Source organism: Pistacia vera, unplaced genomic scaffold (genome assembly GCF_008641045.1).
Source record: "Pistacia vera cultivar Batoury unplaced genomic scaffold, PisVer_v2 Contig171, whole genome shotgun sequence".
NCBI classification, from domain to species: Eukaryota; Viridiplantae; Streptophyta; class Magnoliopsida; order Sapindales; family Anacardiaceae; genus Pistacia; species Pistacia vera.
In genome coordinates, this window is record NW_022195801.1 from 182,573 (window position 1) to 202,306 (window position 19,734).

At 32.9% G+C, this 19,734-nt stretch overlaps 1 pseudogene; it reads left to right on the forward strand.

Annotated features, from left to right (window-relative positions):
• Positions 1 to 766: 766 nt before the first annotated feature.
• LOC116125790 lies at positions 767 to 18,667 on the forward strand (annotated as a pseudogene).
• The last annotated feature ends 1,067 nt before the right edge of the window (positions 18,668 to 19,734 follow it).

Consider the following 19,734-nt stretch of genomic DNA (forward strand, 5'->3'; position numbering starts at 1 on the left):
GAGTTTTGGAGAGGAACAAATCCAAAATGGTTAAGGCCCAAAATCCTAAAGTGGATCAGTACCCCGGGTCACCCTAAACCCGGATCCATGGCGCCCAAATACGTGGAGTCCATTTCCACGAAATACCAATTTAGGGCAAAATTTTGTCCCAAATCGATTTGACGACAAAAGAGAAAGATCGATGGAAATGGCAACTCTGGGCTTTAGAGGTGAGAATTTCTGGTGAATGACTGACGGCGAAATACAACATAAGAGGGACCAAGTGCAATGAAAAAATTTGGCCCAACCATAGATGCAAGGGCAAGTCACTACAGATTTTATTGGTGATAGACGAGAAAGCTCCGGAGCAGGAAGAACCCACCCCTGAAACCGACGAAGAAACCCCTATGGCAGGTAACCCCTTAGCCTTGTCAATGAATTCTATTGTGGGTATGACAACGGACAAGACTCTGAAGCTCAGAGGTCTGATTGGAGCTGAGATAGGGATCATTTTGGTGGATAGTGGGGCTTCCCAGAGCTTTATTTTAAATGAATTGGGGCGAAAGTTGGGTTTGGAAGTTGAGAAGGGGAAGCCGTTTAGGGTTATGGTAGGAAATGGATTTACAGTCAAAGGGGAGGGTATTTGCAGGAATGTGAGTATGAGAATTCAGGAGGTTGAGTTAAAGCAGGATTTCTTCCCATTTGATCTAATGGGACAGATATGGTGTTGGGTATCGCTTGGTTGAGCACACTAGGAGATGTGTGCTTTAATTAGAAAATTGTGACCATGGCTTTTGTTAGTAACGGGAAGAAGATAGTGTTACAGGGTGATCCCTCCCTAGTCAAGATCGTAGTCTCACTTAAAGCGATGCTCAAGACGTTGCAGAGTGGGGAGGCTGGGTATGTGGTAGAGTTTTGCTCCATAGAGAGTAGAGGTGAGGAAAAAAATGAACCAGTAGAACTTGGGGTTGCTGCCATTGTAAAGGAGTTTCACCGCCTATTTGAACATCCTAACAAACTACCTCCCAAAAGACCCATTAATCATTCCATAGTTCTCCAAGACAAAAGCCAAACCTCCAAACCTACGACCATACAAATATTCCTATGCCCAAAAAAATGAGATAGAAAGATTAGTTGGGGAGATGATAGTGATAGGAATCATCTAACCAAGTACCAGCCCTTTTGCTAGTCCGATGTTGTTGGTAAAGAAAAAACACAGCAGTTGGCACTTTTGTGTTGATTATCATGCCCTTAACAACCTTACCATACCAGACAAGTTTCCTATCCCTTCTATTGACAAGCTGCTAGATGAATTGGCTGGGGCAGCAATATTTTCTAAACTGGATTTGAAGTCTGGTTATCACTAGATTAGAGTAAGGGAAAAAGATGTGCCAAAAATAGCCTTTAGGACTCATGAAGGGCATTATGAGTTCCTGGTTATGCCCTTTGGATTGACTAATGCCCCCACCCCCCCCCCTCCCCCCAAAAAAAAACCTTCCAAGCCTTAATGAATCCATATTCAAACCAATCTTGAGAAAGTTCATATTGGTATTTCTCGATGACATATTGATCTATAGCCCTAATCTAGAAACTCATCTCGATCACATGAGACATGCCTTCCAAATCCTTACCAAGAATGAGCTGGTAGTTAACTACAAGAAGTGTATATTTGAGCAGCAGAAGCTGGAGTACTTGGGTCATCTGATTTCCTCTAATGGGGTCGAGGCTAATCCTGCGAAGATTGAATCAATGCTATCATGGCCTATTCCACACACTATCAAAAGTCTGAGGGATTTCTTGGGGCTAATAGGCTACTACTAGGGGTGAGCGGTTCCGGGTACCCTGCACTTTTCCGGGGAACCGGAACCGGAACCGCACAGTACAGGTTCCCAAAAAAAGGNAGTTTCTTGTTTTGAATTTCAAATTTTACTTTGATGTGTTGATGCAATGTTGTATTGTAGGAAAACCTTATATAATGATTACGAAACAAAATTGTTTATAATAAATATAATATAAAGGATTTTTTTTTAATTTTTTTTTTGAGAATTTAAGGGTTATCTACTGAACTATAAATTAACAAAGACTTTTTGACAGCATGTAATTCATATCGCATTAGACTATTTCACAACTTTTATAATGCAAATGTTGTCAAATAATAGATTTAGAGATGGCAATTGTACTCGGATTTTGGGGTATCTGGCCTGGCCTGACCCATACGAGCCTGGTATTACTCGCTATTTACGGGGATGGGTACGGGCCTGGGTATGGTTTTAGGGCCCGCCCTCGAGTATGGGTTGAGCCCGGGACAACCATCGTTAGGCCCGGCTCGGCCTAAGTTTTTATCATTTAAAAACAATTATAATTCTATTTTATTTGATTATGATTTTGAAATGAATTTATGATCACAATCAATTGCGATTTTATTCAAGCCCAAGATCCCTTGTTTACCATATTAATCTATACACAAAAAAAAATATAGTGATTAAAGCAAGAGATACTATTAATTAAATTAATATGAATGACAAAGAAAAATATATCAAAGTTTACCCATGAGAAAAAAAATTATAGAAATTAACACGGGTCGGGACTAGGAGTCACAAAAAGCCTAGCCCGAGCATTACACAACATCCTTGCAGCGGGCCCGAGCCAGCGTCATGGGGTTGAGCCTGGCTGTCATAAATGTTTACTCCCTTTATTGACTTTTTTTATTCGAACCACCTTAGCGCCACCTATCACATTTATGACTTACCTTGAAACATTGGGTTTGTAGGGTGTTCAACCAGCCCCCAGGATTAGTTAAGATGCACGTAAGCTGGTCCAAACACTTCAATCATTAAAAAAAATATATATATATATTGCGAAATCCCAATTATCTTATCCTATTTTACTCTTAGTGAGTCCGCCTAAAAGGCCAAATTACAAAACCTCTATAGAATTAGTCAAATTCACTTTGGATTGGGATTGTAGAACTCTTCTACAAAAAAAAGTCTTCGCATTCAAGGTTTGGAAAGAGAAAGAATTCAAGAAACGTTGGCATGAAAATTAATTGGAAGGCATTGCGTGTTAGGCACATTTTGTATGAACATTTTTAACTTCCAAGTAATTGGCCAAAGAAAGAGACCTCAATTTCTGGTAATACTTTAAATATGTGATGAGTTTTCATATTGGAAACTTCATATTTAGAGTAGGGTTGAAACCCGAAAATAATTTTCGAGGGAGCTAAAAATTTAAATAGTCATATAAAAAAACTATTTGTTTTCTTAGAAGATAAAAAATTTAGTTTTATACCCTACCCAATACCCACATCTGAGCTCAACCCGTCATCTTAGAGTACACCTTTGTTTACAACCTGTAGTACTACCTCCCTGAAACTCCCAATATTATTAAAATAAATTTTTATCTTTTAACAATCCGTCGTCGTTTGTAATTAAATTATCTATTCATATATTAAATTTTCCACGACCATAATTGAAAGATTGAAAGCTATGGAGATTGGTCCACAATAGAGAAACATTTGTTTTTGATAATTAATCAAAGGAAGTGATGCACGACACAACACGATAGGGTATGAGTAGTGGGTACAAATTTTAATTTGGCTGTCGTGTATGCTTAAGTCAAGTTAAGAAAAATTCTAAAGACAATGACAACCCAATCCGATCCAATCCAAATCCAATCAAGTTTAAGTTTGGTTCTCATTCATTGTTCGAAAACTACAGCTCATAAACTATATTGTTTGCATGCCACCAATACCGCAAAATTAACCAATTATATACCTTATAATTTTATCAGATAAGTATCGATAGAGACAAATAAATGCTTCTTTGTTTTTTCTATGATAGAAGGTATTTATACCAGTTTATATGTATTTTAATTAATTATTCAAGATCTTAGAATTATTGATCGAGTAAGAGCTCCAGTGACTACCTTTGTTAGTAACTGAAAAGCGATTCAAACTCAAGACTTCTTGAATAAAATACCTAAGAGTCTCTATCGAATTACTCAGTCACTTAAAGGTAGTTAAACGTTACAAATTTGTAGTTTTATATATAATGTTTTTAATATTTTGTTTATTATTTTATATAATCTTTTGCTTCATTTTTTCGGTTTTTTTTTTTATTTAATTGTTTAATATGAGCTGTATCTGCTATTATTAAAAAATATTATATATTGTCTATGATTTTAAAATATCTTCCTAAAAAAATCAAAACCTCCTTAATCAATGTAAAAAAAAAATTACATTTACAAAAGTATAAAAAACCCTCTTAATAGTGTGATATTTAATATTTTTCAAAAGCATCAGATATATTTTTTTCTTTTTTATAACCGAGATGTCTAAGCCAGTCAACTAATCCCTCAAAACTATTGAATATCCCATAAATCTTATAGTCTAAAATAAGTTATAAAGTGATAAGTGATCTTAAGGTTTGAATAAAAAAAATCAATAAAATGAGTAAACTTTATTGACCATTAGACTAATCCGTTGAGGTTAATACCTTTTATATTAAGGGATCTCACCTAGATGAAATAAGCCGATTCTTTTAATGTTTTTAGGATAAAACGTTAAAATTTTTAAAATATCGACACTTAATCTTTACTATTAATTAACTATTAATTTTTAATTTCTTATATCAAATTACAGTTCATACATACACCATCCTAGAGCTCTCTTTAATTTAATAGTATTGCTCTTAGTCAGCAAGAAAATTAATAATATCATTACGGGTAGGATTTGTTGGCAAAGCATTAATTAATTTAAGATTATATAAACTAATAACCCCTCTTAGGCGCCGGCCGCGCCGCCATAGATAAATAAATAGAATTAATTAAAGTGGTGTCAAATCATTTGATCTTAACAATCAACCTAATTTACTCTAATTGGGGTAAGTTTTATATTTAAAAATTCGGTGCCTATTCTCAACTTATTTAAGCACATGTCCTAGATTTAAAGTATTTGGAGGGACCCATTTTTGCATGCTTTTTTATTTATTTATTTTTAATTTAAGTAGAAAAAAAAGAAGAAGCACTTTATGAAAAAATGACTTCCATTCAACCATAATTTAGCTACCCACTTTAAAAAGCATCCACAAAGTTGTATAAAAGTGATTCTGTTTCATCTCATGCTTACAAGATTGTATTGATTTCTTGTAGGAATTGAAACAAGAGTTGGGATATTTAAGATCCAATATTTTTTTTAGGGCTCAATACAATTTTCCCCCTTAGCTTTCTTCGAATAAAATGTTCTCACTTAAGTATCTGAAATAACTATCTAACCCTTAGCACGTCTTGACATACCTTTTACTAATGATCATTGAATTAATGAAATAACAATCTGACCCTTACTTATAGCTTGACGTACCCTCTGTTAATGATTCATTAAATTAAACATTAAAATTCTAACATACCCTTTAATCACAAACAATTTGTTAAATTAAACACTAAAACTCTAACATATTTCTTTACTAATGATCTGTTAACGCCCTAACAANCATGAGATTACGTTTGGAGAACTGATTAATTAAGTTAATTAAGCCAGATTATATGACAATGCATGTGATTAAGTTGCCTTAAAAATAATTAAAATATTTGTTAACTTCATAACTACTATATATTAGTAGGGTATTGCATGTGGATTGATAATATTACTAAAATAAATAAATAAATAAGTTACAAGAAAATGTCAATACATGCATGTAATTAAATAATTCATATTACTAAAGATGGAAATTCAAATCCAATATTTATTAATTAATTTTTGCATGTATCAACATCAGAAACATAATGGTTTTAATTTATTCAATAATTAGATGAGTTTATTTTTTATTTTTCAAGTTAATACAATCTTAATTCTTACTTTATTAAAATGTTTTCCATTTTAAGTAAATAAATAAACTTTAAAAGAAAGCTGATAGTAAACATCATGGTCAAGTAGTTTGATTAATTAAGTTTATAATTGATTAAGATATCAGATCATGTTCAGATTTTTAAAATACTATTTTATTATCTAAATTTATATTCCGTTTCCGATTCCAACATCATTACGATCTCACACCGTCACCATTAAGTCTCTTCTTTGATCATCACTTATCAAAACCCTTCAAATCTTACTCTCATCAACTCCATCAATTGCCAGCAATCAAGCGATTAGGGTTTGCATATTTATAACTCCTAAGTCAGATTCTGATCAATCCCAACCACCAAAGTCTAACCTATCTTTCATCATCAAAATACTCATTGGTATCTCCTCTTTAAAAACCTCAATAATCTGGATCAAATTTGCTTGTTGAAATATAAATATAAATAATAAAATAATATTTTAAAAATTCTCAAATGAGAAAGTTTCATTGAGGGTGAAAAAACAGATAACAGCAAAGTGACAAATATAAATTTATTGATTAATTGTCGCTCCTAAGTTAGATTATGATCAATCTCAATCACCGTTAAAATATAAATATAAATAATAAAATAATATTTTAACTCAATAAATAAACTTTAAATGCTGATGGTAAACATCATGATCAAGATGATAATTAATTAAGATATCAAATCATGTTCATGAAGCAGACAGCAGAGGAGAGGATGATTTATGTGAATGCAAATAGAAATGACAGGCTTGATTTGAAGTGGGTGTGAGTTGTTTGTTTAGTGCCCACAATGATAATTGCATTTTGAACTATTGTTAATTTTGTCATTTCATAGTGATGGATTGGTGAGAATCTAATGAGATGGAAATTTGTGGGTCAGCAGCCTAACTTATTGTCTTCTTCTTATGGACGTTCAAATAATATGTCAATGTAAAGTTTGTAATATTATAATGTGAAAATTATTAATAAAAAATGTAAAACTTTGTAAAATGAATTTGTACCGTATTGTATGATAGCCACGACCGTTTTGCTATACGTCAAAAGCTAATAAAATCAAGCCTTGTTATGAGTAAAAAAATAATATTATAAATTTGCTATATTATATATATACACACACACACGTGTGTAACCTATTCTACGAAAGAAAAAATAAATAAATAAACCTACACCATAATGAGAAATCAATATTATTTAGATATCCATTGATGGGTAACCCAACGGTAAGGGTAAACTAAGAGAGTTGCAAATGAGTATACTTCTCTATAATTTACATGAAGAGTCATGGTGGTGGGCTACTGTAGACTAACTCCCTTTGAGAATTAATTGAAGTGTGTGAAAATTGATCCAAACACCTCAATTATTAGGAAAAAAATAATAATTTCAATTGCATTCTACAAGTACTTTTATGTTTTTAATGTATGAGTTTCTTGTTTTGAGTTTCAAATTTTACTTTGACGTGTTGATACAATGTTGTATTGTAGGAACACCTTATATAATGATTACTAAACAAAATTGTTTATAATAAATATAATATAAAGGATTTTTTTTTAATTTTTTTTTTGAGAATTTAAGGGTTATCTACTGAACTATAAATTAACAAAGACTTTTTGACAGCATGTAATTCATATCGCATTAGACTATTTCACAACTTTTATAATGCAAATGTTGTCAAATAATAGATTTAGAGATGGCAATTGTACTCGGATTTTGGGGTATCTGGCCTGGCCTGACCCATACGAGCCTGGTATTACTCGCTATTTACGGGGATGGGTACGGGCCTGGGTATGGTTTTAGGGCCCGTCTCGAGTGCCGGTTGAGCTCGGGACAGCCAGCTTGCGTGCATCTTAACCAGCCCTCGGGATTAGTTAAAATACACGCAAGCTGGCACGAACGCTTTAGTCATTAAAAAAAAAAAATTGCGAAATTCCAATTATTTATCATATTTTTCTCTTAGTGAGTCCGCCTAAAAGGCCAATTACAAAACCTCTATAGAATTAGTCAAATTCACTTTGGATTGAGATTGTAGAACTCTTCTATAAAAAAGTCTTCGCATTCAAAATTGGAAAGAGAAAGAGTTCAAGAAACGTTGGCATGAAAATAAATTGAAAGGCATGCGTGTTAGGCACTTTGTATGAATATATATACATATAAATGTTTTTAACTTCCAAGTAATTGGCCAAAAGAATTTAAATATGTGATGAGTTTTCATTTTGGAAACTTCATATTTAGTAGGGTTGAAACCCGAAAATAATTTTCGAGGGAGCTAAAAATGTAAATAGTCATATAAAAAATTATTTTTTTCTTAGAAGATAAAAAAACTATTGCTCAACCCGTTATCTTAGAGTACACCTTTGTTTACGGCCTGTAGTACTACTACTACCTCCTTGAAACTCCCAATATTATTAAAATAACTTTTATCTTTTAACAATCCGTCGTCGTTTGTAATTAAATTATCTATTCATATATTAAATTTTCCACGACCATAATTGAAAGATTGAAAGCGATAGAGATTGGTCCACATAGAGAAACATTTGTTTTTGATAATTAATCAAAGGAAGTGATGCACGACACAACACGATAGGGTATGAGTAGTGGGTACAAATTTTAATTTGGCTGTCGTGTATGCTAAGTCAGTTAAGAAAAATTCTAAAGACAACGACAATCCATCCGATCCAATCCAAATCCAATCAAGTTTAGTTTGGTTCTCATTCATTGTTCGAAAACTACGACTCATAAACTATATTGTTTGCATGCCACCAATACCGCAAAATTAACCAATTATATACCTTATAATTTTATCAGATAAGTATCGATAGAGACAAATAAATGCTTCTTTGTTTTTTCTATGATAAAATGTATTTAGACTAGTTTATAATACTTTAACTAATTATTTAGGATCTTAAAATTATTGATCGGGTAAGAGTTTCAATGACTACCTTTATTAGTAACTGAAAAGAGCTCAAATTCAAGACTTTTTAGTAAGACACCTAAGAGTCTCTATCGAACTACTCGATCACTTAAAGGTATGTAAATGTTACAAATTTATAGATTTATATAATGTTTCTAATATTTTGTTTAGTATTTTATATAATCTTTTGCTTCATTTTTTTCGGTTTTATTTTATTTAATTGTTTAATATGAACTGTATCGCATTATTTAAAAAGTATTATATATTTTCTATGATTTTAAAATATGTTCCTAAAAAAATCAAAACCTCCTCAATCAATGTAAAAAAAAAATTACGGCTCCGTTTGGTTGCCAATTGGGAATACTACTTTTAGTATTTCCAAAAAGTTAAACAGTAAAATACCCAAAAACTTTGGCTCCGTTTGGTTCAAAATTGGGGGTTTTGGGAAAAGTTTTTTGAAAAAAGTTAAAAAAAAGTTGAATTGGGCGGTATTACGATGTGTAGGATTTATAAATTATAAAATACCCTATATATTTGTTTTTTACAAAATACCCCCTATAATAAAACATTAAAAGTTAACAAAAATACCCTTAACTCACCCTCAAACACCCCCAGTCGGCCACCACCACCGACGTGGCCGGAGTCACCTTATGGGCGCATGACCGGCTGGATCTTGCCGGTCATGCGCAGATATGGCCTTTTTCGGCTAGATCCACGGTGGATCTGGCCGGCAAAGGCCAAATCTACGGCCAGATCTGGCCGTCAACCGCCAGATCTGGCCGTATTTGCTCTCAACGACGGCCAACAAACGGTCGTCGTGATGGTCAACGACGACCGTTTTTGGCCGTCGTGACCGACTGTTACGGCCAAAGATCTGGCCGTCAACGGCCAGATCTTTGGCCTTAGATCTGGCCTTTTCGGCCAGATCCACCGTGATCTGGCCGAAAAGGCTAGATCGGCGCCCTACCGGCCAGATTCAGTCGGTAGTGCGCTATCCTACCAGATTCCGACCATTTTCCCGGCGGTGGTGGCCAGAATCTGTAAATGTGGATTATTGGGGTGTTTTTGTAATTAAAAAAAATATTTAGGGGTATTTATTAAATTAACAAATTTAGAGGGTTTAAAAAAATTGAATAATATTGAAAATAGTATTCCCAAAAAGGCTTCGTTTGGTTGGATTTTGGGAATACTACTTTTAGTATTCCCAAAAAGTTAAACAGTAAAATACCCAAAAACTCCCAATATTATTCAACTTTATTCAACATTTTTTAAACCCCCTAAATTTGTTAATTCAATTAAATACCCATAAATATTTTTAATGTTTTTGTTACGGCGACTCCGGCCACCCTCCGGCGGTGGTGGCCGGCTGTCCGTATTTGAGGGTGGATTGGGGGTGTTTTGTTAACTTTTAATATTTTATTATAAGGGGTGTTTTGTAAAAAAACAAACATAAGGGTTATTTATAATTTGTAAATCCTACATCGTAATACCCGCCCAATTCAACTTTTTTTTTAACTTTTTTCAAAAAACTTTTCCCAAAAACACAAAATTGTAACCAAACGGAGCCGAGAGTTTTTGGGTATTTTACTGTTTAACTTTTTTGGGAATACTAAGAGTAGTATTCCCAATCTTGAACCAAACGAAGCCTTGATTTTGGGAATACTATCCCAAATTATCAACTTTTTTAAACCCCTTAAATTTGATAATTTAATTAAATACCCCTAAATATTTTTTTAAAAATTACAAAAACACCCCAATAATTCATATTTACTAGATTCCGCCACCACTGCCGGAAAATGACAGGAATCTGTAGGATGGCGCACTACCGGCTGAATCTGGCCGTAGTACGCCGATCTAGCCTTTCCGTCAGATCTAAGGCCAAAGATCTGGCTGTTGACGGCCAGATCTTTGGCCGTAACGGTTTATAACGACGGCCAACAAACGGTCGTCGTTGACCATCAACGACGACCGTTTGTTGGTCGTCGTTGACGAGAAAATACGGTCAGATCTGCCGTAGATCTGGCCTTTGTCGCCAGATCCATCGTGGATCTGGCCGGCAAAGGCCATATCGCGCACGACCGGCAAGATCCAGCCGGTCATGCGCCAATACGGTGAATCCGGCCACCCTCCGGCGGTGGTGGCCGGCTGTCCGTATTTGACATTGGGTTGGGGTGTTTTTGTTAACTTTAAGATTTTATTATAGGGGGTGTTTTATAAATAAACAAATATAGGGGGTATTTTATTAATTTATAAATCCTACATCGTAATACCCGCCCATTCAACTTTTTTTTAACTTTTTCAGAAAACTTTTCCCAAAACACCCAAATGTGAACCAAACGAAGCCGTAATTTACAAAAGTATAAAAAAACCCTCTTAATGATATTAATATTTTTCAAAAGCATCGATACATTTTTTTCCTTTTTATAATCAGGTGTCTAAGCCAGTCAACTAATCTCTCAGACTATTAAATACCCCATAAACCTTATAGTCCAAAATAAGTTACAAGGTGGTAAATGATCTTAAGGTTTGAATCCAAAAAATCAATAAAGGAGTAAACCTTATTGACCATTAGACTAATCCGTTGAGGTTAATACCTTTTATATTATTAAGAGATCTCACGTAGATGAAATAAGCCGATTCTTTTAATGTTTTTAGGATAAAACGTTAAAATTTTTAAAATATCGACACTTAATCTTTACTATTAATTAACTATTAATTTTAATTTCTATATCAAATTACAGTTCATACATACACCATCCTAGAGCTCTCTTTAATTTAATATCATGCTCTTAGTCAGCAAGAAATAATAATATCATTACGGGTAGGATTTGTTGGCAAAGCATTAATTAATTTAAGATTATATAAACTAATAACCCCTCTTAGGCGCCGGCCGCCGCCATAGATAAATAAATAGAATTATTAAAGTGGTGTCAAATCGTTTGATCTTAACAATCAACGTAATTTTACTCTAATTGGCGTAAGTTTTATATTTAAAAATTCGGTGCCTATTCTCAACTTATTTAAGCACATGTCCTAGATTTAAAGTATTTGGAGGGACCCATTTTGCATGCTTTTTTATTTATTTATTTTTATTTAAGTAGAAAAAAAGAAGAAGCACTTTATGAAAAAATGACTTCCATTCAACCATAATTTAGCTACCCACTTTAAAAAGCATCCCCAAGTTGTATAAAAGTGATTCTGTTTCATCTCATGCTTACAAGATTGTATTGATTTCTTGTAGGAATTGAAACAAGAGTTGGGATATTTAAGATCCAATATTTTTTTTAGGGCTCATACAATTTTCCCCCTTAGCTTTCTTCGAATAAAATGTTCTCACTTAAGTATCTGAAATAACTATCTAACCCTTAGCACGTCTTGACATACCTTTTACTAATGATCATTGAATTAATGAAATAACATCTGACCCTTACTTATAGCTTGACGTACCCTCTGTTAATGATTCATTAAATTAAACATTAAAATTCTAACATACCCTTTAATCACAAACAATTTGTTAAATTAAAACTAAAACTCTAACATATTTCTTTACTAATGATCTGTTAACGCCCTAACAAAATAGATATTATTTGTTTTAACACAAGTCCTCGTGATTTGCTTTTAAACTTCATGCAAACGTCTTTCACAAAAATGTCTATTTTAGTTAAGAGGACTCATAACTTATAAATTAAATACAGGTTCTCTTCACTAGGGACATGGGATTTGACATTAATACATAAAGGGATAAATTATTATGCAAAAAACTTTAGGGGGGTAAACGAAGTTATAAAGAGCCAACTAAAAGCAAAAGTGGATGGGAGAGCACTATTATTATTATATTTATTTTCCTTATTTTGAAATCATCATAGGATCTTCCGAGTGGTTGGCAGATAAAACCAACCTTTGAAGATAGAAAGGGCAAAGTGAAGAGAAGTGGCTGACTAGGTAGTGGCCATTATTGCTAGAAATTATATACTTTGAAAGTAAAGCTAGAATCTACGTTTTTCGTAAGTGGAAACTTCTCAGAAATTTTAAATGTGGAAGACGAAGACGAAGACGAAGATGAAGGTGCTATCTTACTAGATCAGTATTTGCTTCTTAGATGGTTGGTATTATTGACCCAATAATGTAATATATATTTATACCTTTAAATGGTTTTATAAATTGACTGGTTTATGGTAATTATGTTGTTTGGGTTTGTTGATATCATAAAAATTTTGTTAAGTTTAATAAGTGAAATGATCATTTTACCTATAGTTAATATTTTTACGTTAAAAAACATTGCTTAAATTATAAAAAATAAAAAATAATAACCACTTTTCTTGTCTGATATTTTCTAATATAATAGTGATTTAACATTCATACCTTTCTTTATATATATATAGTTTCTTTTAAGAAGTGGAACTCCAAATCTCCAATAATTTAATAGTGCAATTAGTTGCACCCATCATGTATGTCACCATCGTAACTATATGCTATACAAATTATAAAGAAAACTATATATTATTTGACATATATACGTTAGCTAGATATTCTAGCTAACTCTTTTAACTTTAATCGACTCTTGTGCTTTGCGTCTTCTTGTTTGTTTTCGCTTATTCTGTAGTTACTTTTGTTCTTCTTCTTTTGAAAGGTTGAAAGTTATAATTCAACTTTCATATTCCACTTTCGAGTTAACTAGTTAAAAGATTTGATTATGACTTGTATTACAATCTAAAAATTACACTAATTGTACGTTTCAAAATTATTTATTACGTCGTTATCGTTAGACGTCAATCGTAAAAATCAAAGTCTTCATATAATTACCTAAGAAAATAAAAAACATTTCTATTCAACTTCTCTGATAAAATTTGATTTAAGTTTTTGACATGATATTTTGACGTTGTTTGTCTTTTCGACAGTTTAAAATGGATTTTTTTACTACTAATTTGGCGTTTCCTATGGGGTGTTACTATGTAAACGTAAACCTCAGGGGAGGTGAGGTAATAATCCTTTGCAGATCGTTCGTTTTATATATATCGGAAAATTCCACTAATAAACTAAAACTATACATCAATTATGCCTAACTGTCTTTTTTTTTAATTAAATATCAACTTTTTTTTTTATTTAAATTAGTTGTTCTCTGAACATAATTTTGATAATTTGAACAATAATGATGTTTATATATATCAAAGAGAAATTATAAAAAAAATGACCCAAAATTGGGGTGGGAATTGAAATCTAGCTTAGGTGTGGAGAGTGTCTCAGGACTAACCCAACCACATTTCCCCATAATTCAGCACGAATCTTGAACTAAATTCCAATTTTCCAAATGCTCAATCTCTAGCAATCACGTACAAATCTTGTAATTTGGATTCCAAGGAGGTGTTATTGAACCATTTGATGCTTGTTGTTCTATTAAAAGCTACAAAAAAGAGAAAAAACTAAAAAAAGTATGTTATGTCATTTGGAAGTTGTAATATCCATTAACTATATATATAGTAATCGTAATTATATATATATATTAATCGTAATTATGTATTTAGTTTTAAGTATAAATTAATGGAAGATCATGAAAGAATACTTCTTAAATAAAGTTTTTAAAAAAAATGTAAAGGGTTTGAAAGAGTAAGCACCATTGGGAATTGCAATGATGTAAGCAAGCAATAATAAAAGGAACGAAAGAAATTAAAGGATGAAGGAAAACGAAAGAAATTAAAGGATGAAGGAAAGTGGGTTTGAGAATCAATCCATCTGTCTACATTAAATTTGCTTTTTTTTTTTTAATATATCTCCTTTCACTTTTGAGAGAATTTAATTAATTAAGACGATGTTAGATACATATAGTTTGGGGGCATGGTGATGGTGGGGTGACCCTTTCCATCTCCATTTAATTTTTGGTCAATTTAACCAATGATAATGGTTGGAAGATATGCCATTAATTCAATTTATTACGGGGACCAAATTAATTTGATTGTTGAACAGTTTATATATATTATATATATAAAGATAAAGTTGGAGACAGTATGTACGTACTATCGCGTGCCTGTTCAATTATATAATAATACATATTCATTTATTCTAAAATCAATAATTAATTATGAGAAAAAGACTAAATTGGATTGCTCGAGAATTTATATATGTATAAATTTATAACCATTTTTTATCTTTTCATAACAAAAGTCAAGTTGATTATTATTACTCAAAGAAAAAATCCACAAAAATATCAATAATTCTAAAGTGTTTTTCTCTCTCTTTTTTTTTAATAATTTTTTAATAAATAAACGTTTTTTTTTAAATATTTTTGTAAATTTTTTCTAAAATTTATATCAAAAACATGCAAACAACAAAAAAATATTCTCTAAAATGATAATAAACGTGTCTTTATTTAATTATTTTTCTTAGATGTTACAAATAATTTGACAATTTTTTTTTTTTAATGATTAGAAGTGTCAAAACCAGCTTACGTTCATTTCAACTCATCCCTTGGAACCTAAAACAATCAACTGAGTAAGAACTCTAATGACTATCCTTAATAGCAACCGAAGAGAGATTCGAACTCAAGACCTCTTGAGTAATACACCCAAGAGTTCATATTGAACCACTCGACCACCCAAAAGTAGTTGACAATTTCTATTATCAGTATTATGTATGCTATATTCTTGAATACATAATTATTAATTTTTTTTTATTTGAAGAATAATTATTGAATCATATCAAGAAAATAGCAACCCTTAATCATGATCTATATCCAATATATTGCACTTGAAAAGGATTAAATAAATCAATGACTCAATGACAAATTTGTGAACCTATTTTGTCAACTAATTAATGCAAAAAATATGGTTGGATGTACCAATTTATTCAATTTATTTGTCAACCAAATATCAAAAGCAAGCAGTAAGTTCTTTTGCTTTTGTTTTGATTTGACCCTGCAATAGCACTTAATTGATTTTGACCTATCCAACCCTTGAAAAAAAATAAAAAAATAAAACCAATTTCAAATTAAGAAATTACTAGAAAATATATTAGTTTAGAAAAGAACAATATTACCAATTATTGGAGTATTATATTTTACTGTTACATATACAAACTATTAATATAAATTCTGTATATAAACTTTCGCATATGTCATTCATTTATATTTATTAATCATTTATCTATAAAGATTGGATGAGTATGTTTCTAAAGTTTTTACAACATCATTTAATATTAGTCATTGTAAGATATTACACTCAAGTAAGATACACCTTTTTCTTCTTCTTAATTATATATATGTATAGCATATTGGGCTATGATATTGTAATTTATTATTAATTTATTAATTTTTCAATACTACTTGTGAGCCACTATCTAGGAAAAAAAAGTTCGATAAAGTAACTATTCAACATATTTCATTATCATTTGATTAACAAAAATGAATGCTGTAAGGGTTCAAGAAAATACGAAACCTCTTAGTTGAGATAACAAACCCTAGACGGAAGTGTTTTCGATACAAAAAAAAAGAATATTACATTTTGTTTTTCCTTTAATATTAACTACCATAATACATTGTCTATTTTGTAAAAAGGAAAAGCATACATGGTAGGAGAGATAAATAATAAAAAGGGTAATATGGTAAATTGGAGAAATGACAATAAAAACCATTGCATGCCAGTGCCACCCACCCCACCCCTGACTCCACTCCTAAGCAAAAGCAAGTTGTCCGTACAGCGACACACATTACAAGTTATAAAAATTTTTTGATTGAAGGAGACAAGGTAGCAAATCGGGGAACCGCAATAAAACCCAACCTTATGGGTCCCATCGTAATCCCTAAGATGGACCCCACCGAACAATATTTTATTTTTAATTCATGATATTTCTAAAATACTGAAATCATCCTATTTAAACGAAAGAAATTAAAAAAGGATCTTTACTTCCGTCGCACGTGGGACACGTGGGCCCCAACAGGATTTCACTTTCATTTCAAAAAAACGGAACGGACTGTTTTTTTTTTTTTTTTTTTAATATTTCGTGTTTATCTGCGTGTTTGAACTGTAGTGTAGCTTCTCCTTGATGACGTAGAATCCCAGAATTCTTTTGACACGTGGGAGATATGCAAGGCGTCAGTTACTTTTACAAAATACCGCCTTGTAAATTGTCAATAGAAAAATAAATCAAAACGTATTTAAAAAAAAAATCTATTTATAAGGTAAAATTTATTATTGATCCATGATAAAAATGGGAAAGGTCCCCTACAAATTGTCATTATATGCGAGAAAATCGAATCAAATCAGTGAGAAAATGGAAACATTTTAGTTCAAAATAAATAAATAAAATTAAGACAAATCCAATGTGCTTCCATGTTTTTCTTTTTCCCAAAATTATATTGCATTAAATTAAAATAAAAATAAAAGATTTCTCCCTCTAGAAGTATTTGACTTTCTCTCTCTCTCTCTCTCTCAAAAACCAAAGCCTAAATAAACCATTTCACTCAATTCTATTTTCATTTCTCAAGACTTCCCAGTCGCACCTCTCTCTCTTTAAACTCTCTTCTTCCTCGTTGTCACTGAAATCTTCTTTTCATGGCCGTTGAAGCTCGCCATATCGATCTCTTCCTCAACTCATCTCCCACAGGTAAATCTTGTTCAAGATTGTTGATGGTTTGGTTTCTCTTTCAGTTGGTGGGTTCTCATTTTGTGCAAATTTTTTTTATTGTTTTTGCAGGGATTTCGTCAAGTCTAATCAAGTTGGCAACAATTTATGCAACACCCGATGGATTTTACCTTCCGTTTGCCGAATCATTGCCTTGTGTTGAAACTCTTTTGCCTGCTGATACGGCCTCACTTACAACCTCAATCAAACAAATCATCCTCCAGAAAGAGACCGAGAGAGAATACCAATAATTGTAATTCAATCTGATCTTGAAGCCTCCCTCTCTCAAAAATCAAAGTTTTTCTTTCTCATCGTTTCTCGATGAAGATATCGCCTTTCAGTTTCAGCAACAACAACAAGAAATCGACCGCCACATTGCCCATCATGTAAGTCAAGTTTATATCTAATACGTGTCCATTTCCTGGTTTTGAAGAAATAACCATTTTTCTGATTATTATTATTTTTTGATGATTTTAGGTGGAGAACGTGAGATTGGAGCTTGAAGAACGAAGAAAGAGCCCATCGAGAATGATACTATCCGCCATTCAAGAAGCGGTTCTGAAGAAATTGAGGAAAAAGACGACGAGATTCAAAGAATGGGAAAGCTCAACTGGGTTCTTCAAGAACGAGTCAGATCCCTCTACGTCGAGAATCAAATATGGAGGGATTTAGCCAGAGTAATGAGGCCACGGCAAACTCTCTGCGTTCAAATCTCGAACAAGTCCTACAGGCTAATAGTCCACCGAGGACCACCGCCACGCCACCGCCGAAGACGACGCCGAGTCGAGCTGCGGCAGCAGCGATTCCGCGGCGGTGGGGTCCACAAAACGGGAGGATTATGATGTGTAGGCGGTGCGGGGAGAAGGAGACGAGTGTGTTGGTTTTGCCATGCAAGCATTTGTGTTTGTGTACAGTTGCGGGTCAAGCCTTCTCGGGTCCTGCCCCGTTTGTGACTCCATTATGGATGGTAGTCTCCATGTTAACATGTCTTCATGAAAAAAAGAAAAAGAAAAAAAAAAGAATACCTTTTTACAAATGTATTATAGACAATTTTTTCATTATTTGATTGGTCATTAACGATATTAGAATTCGGTATGACATTATTGATTCCGTATATTACCCTTATTAGAATTAGTCAGAAACGTTATTGAGACAGGTAACATTATCAATTCGGTATATTAGCCTTATTAAAATCAGTCGGAAACGTCGGAAACGTTATTGAGACGTTGTTTTCGGGGATATGATTGGGGTGTGTTTGGTACAGAAAAAGAGGGGCAGTCCGCAGTTGTGAGGGGTGGGCTTATGAAACATGTCATAAAAACTTTGGAATGAATGAGGGGGGAAATTGAAGTGGTCCACTTTGGGGGGGGGGGGGGGGGGGGGGGGGGTGGGGTGGGTGTTGTGAATTGTAAAGATCTAAGTTTTGTACTTGGAATTTGCTTTGCTCTCTCAAACTTTATCCTCTTTTTTTTTTTTTTTTTTTTTTTTTTAATTATTGGAAAAGTAATAGTATGATTTTAGTTTTGTACTTGGTTCCTCAAATTTAATTAATTAATTAAATAATTAAAATTGAGAGGGCGCAACGCGCAAGGGGGTATTAAGTTGAGGGAGTGCCAGGGAAAGAGGGCTGACAGTCAGATTAAAAAGTCTGACAGCGAATTAGAAGTGGGTCCACCACGTGTATAGTTCAGGCGAGAGCAGTTGCATGAAATGATGGTTGAGTTAACAAAACGACAGCGTACTGTCTGAGGGCTACGTTTCACCACCTGGCTTCCTGTACATGCTCCATGCGTGACAGAACCAATTCAATTACTGCTGCTTCTCCCATTCTATCACGATATTTATATGTGCTATCTAATTAAATCGAAATTAAAATTATTTTTATCTTTTATTCCATAATTCTTAATATTATTTAATTCAAATACATGATAAAAATAAAATAAATATGGTTATGATATAAAAATTCAATTATAAAATTACTAAAATGGAATATTATTGTTAGAGATGAGGTGAACCAAACCCTAAAAAGAGAGCCCTAGAAATGTGCCGACGACCTGCACAAAACGTACGTTACTGGCACAATTATGTTGCGCAAAAACCTGCCATTTTCTGTTTCTGTTTGCAACTGCTGCCATTTATTTTGTTTTTGGCAGTAACTTGGTGGGTGCCACGAGATCATCCCCATTTTCACAACCCTAGCCATCAAGTCCACCATTTCAGACAGTGAATTTTCTGTTTGGGTCCATGTGATGTGAATGGAAGATGATGACTTTAATAATGCGGAATAATTTGCTTGTGGGTCGGGTTGGTTTGGATCTTAAATTTTGGCTAATGTTGAATTTGTCCGTGTGTGAGTCGTCGTTCATGTTGACG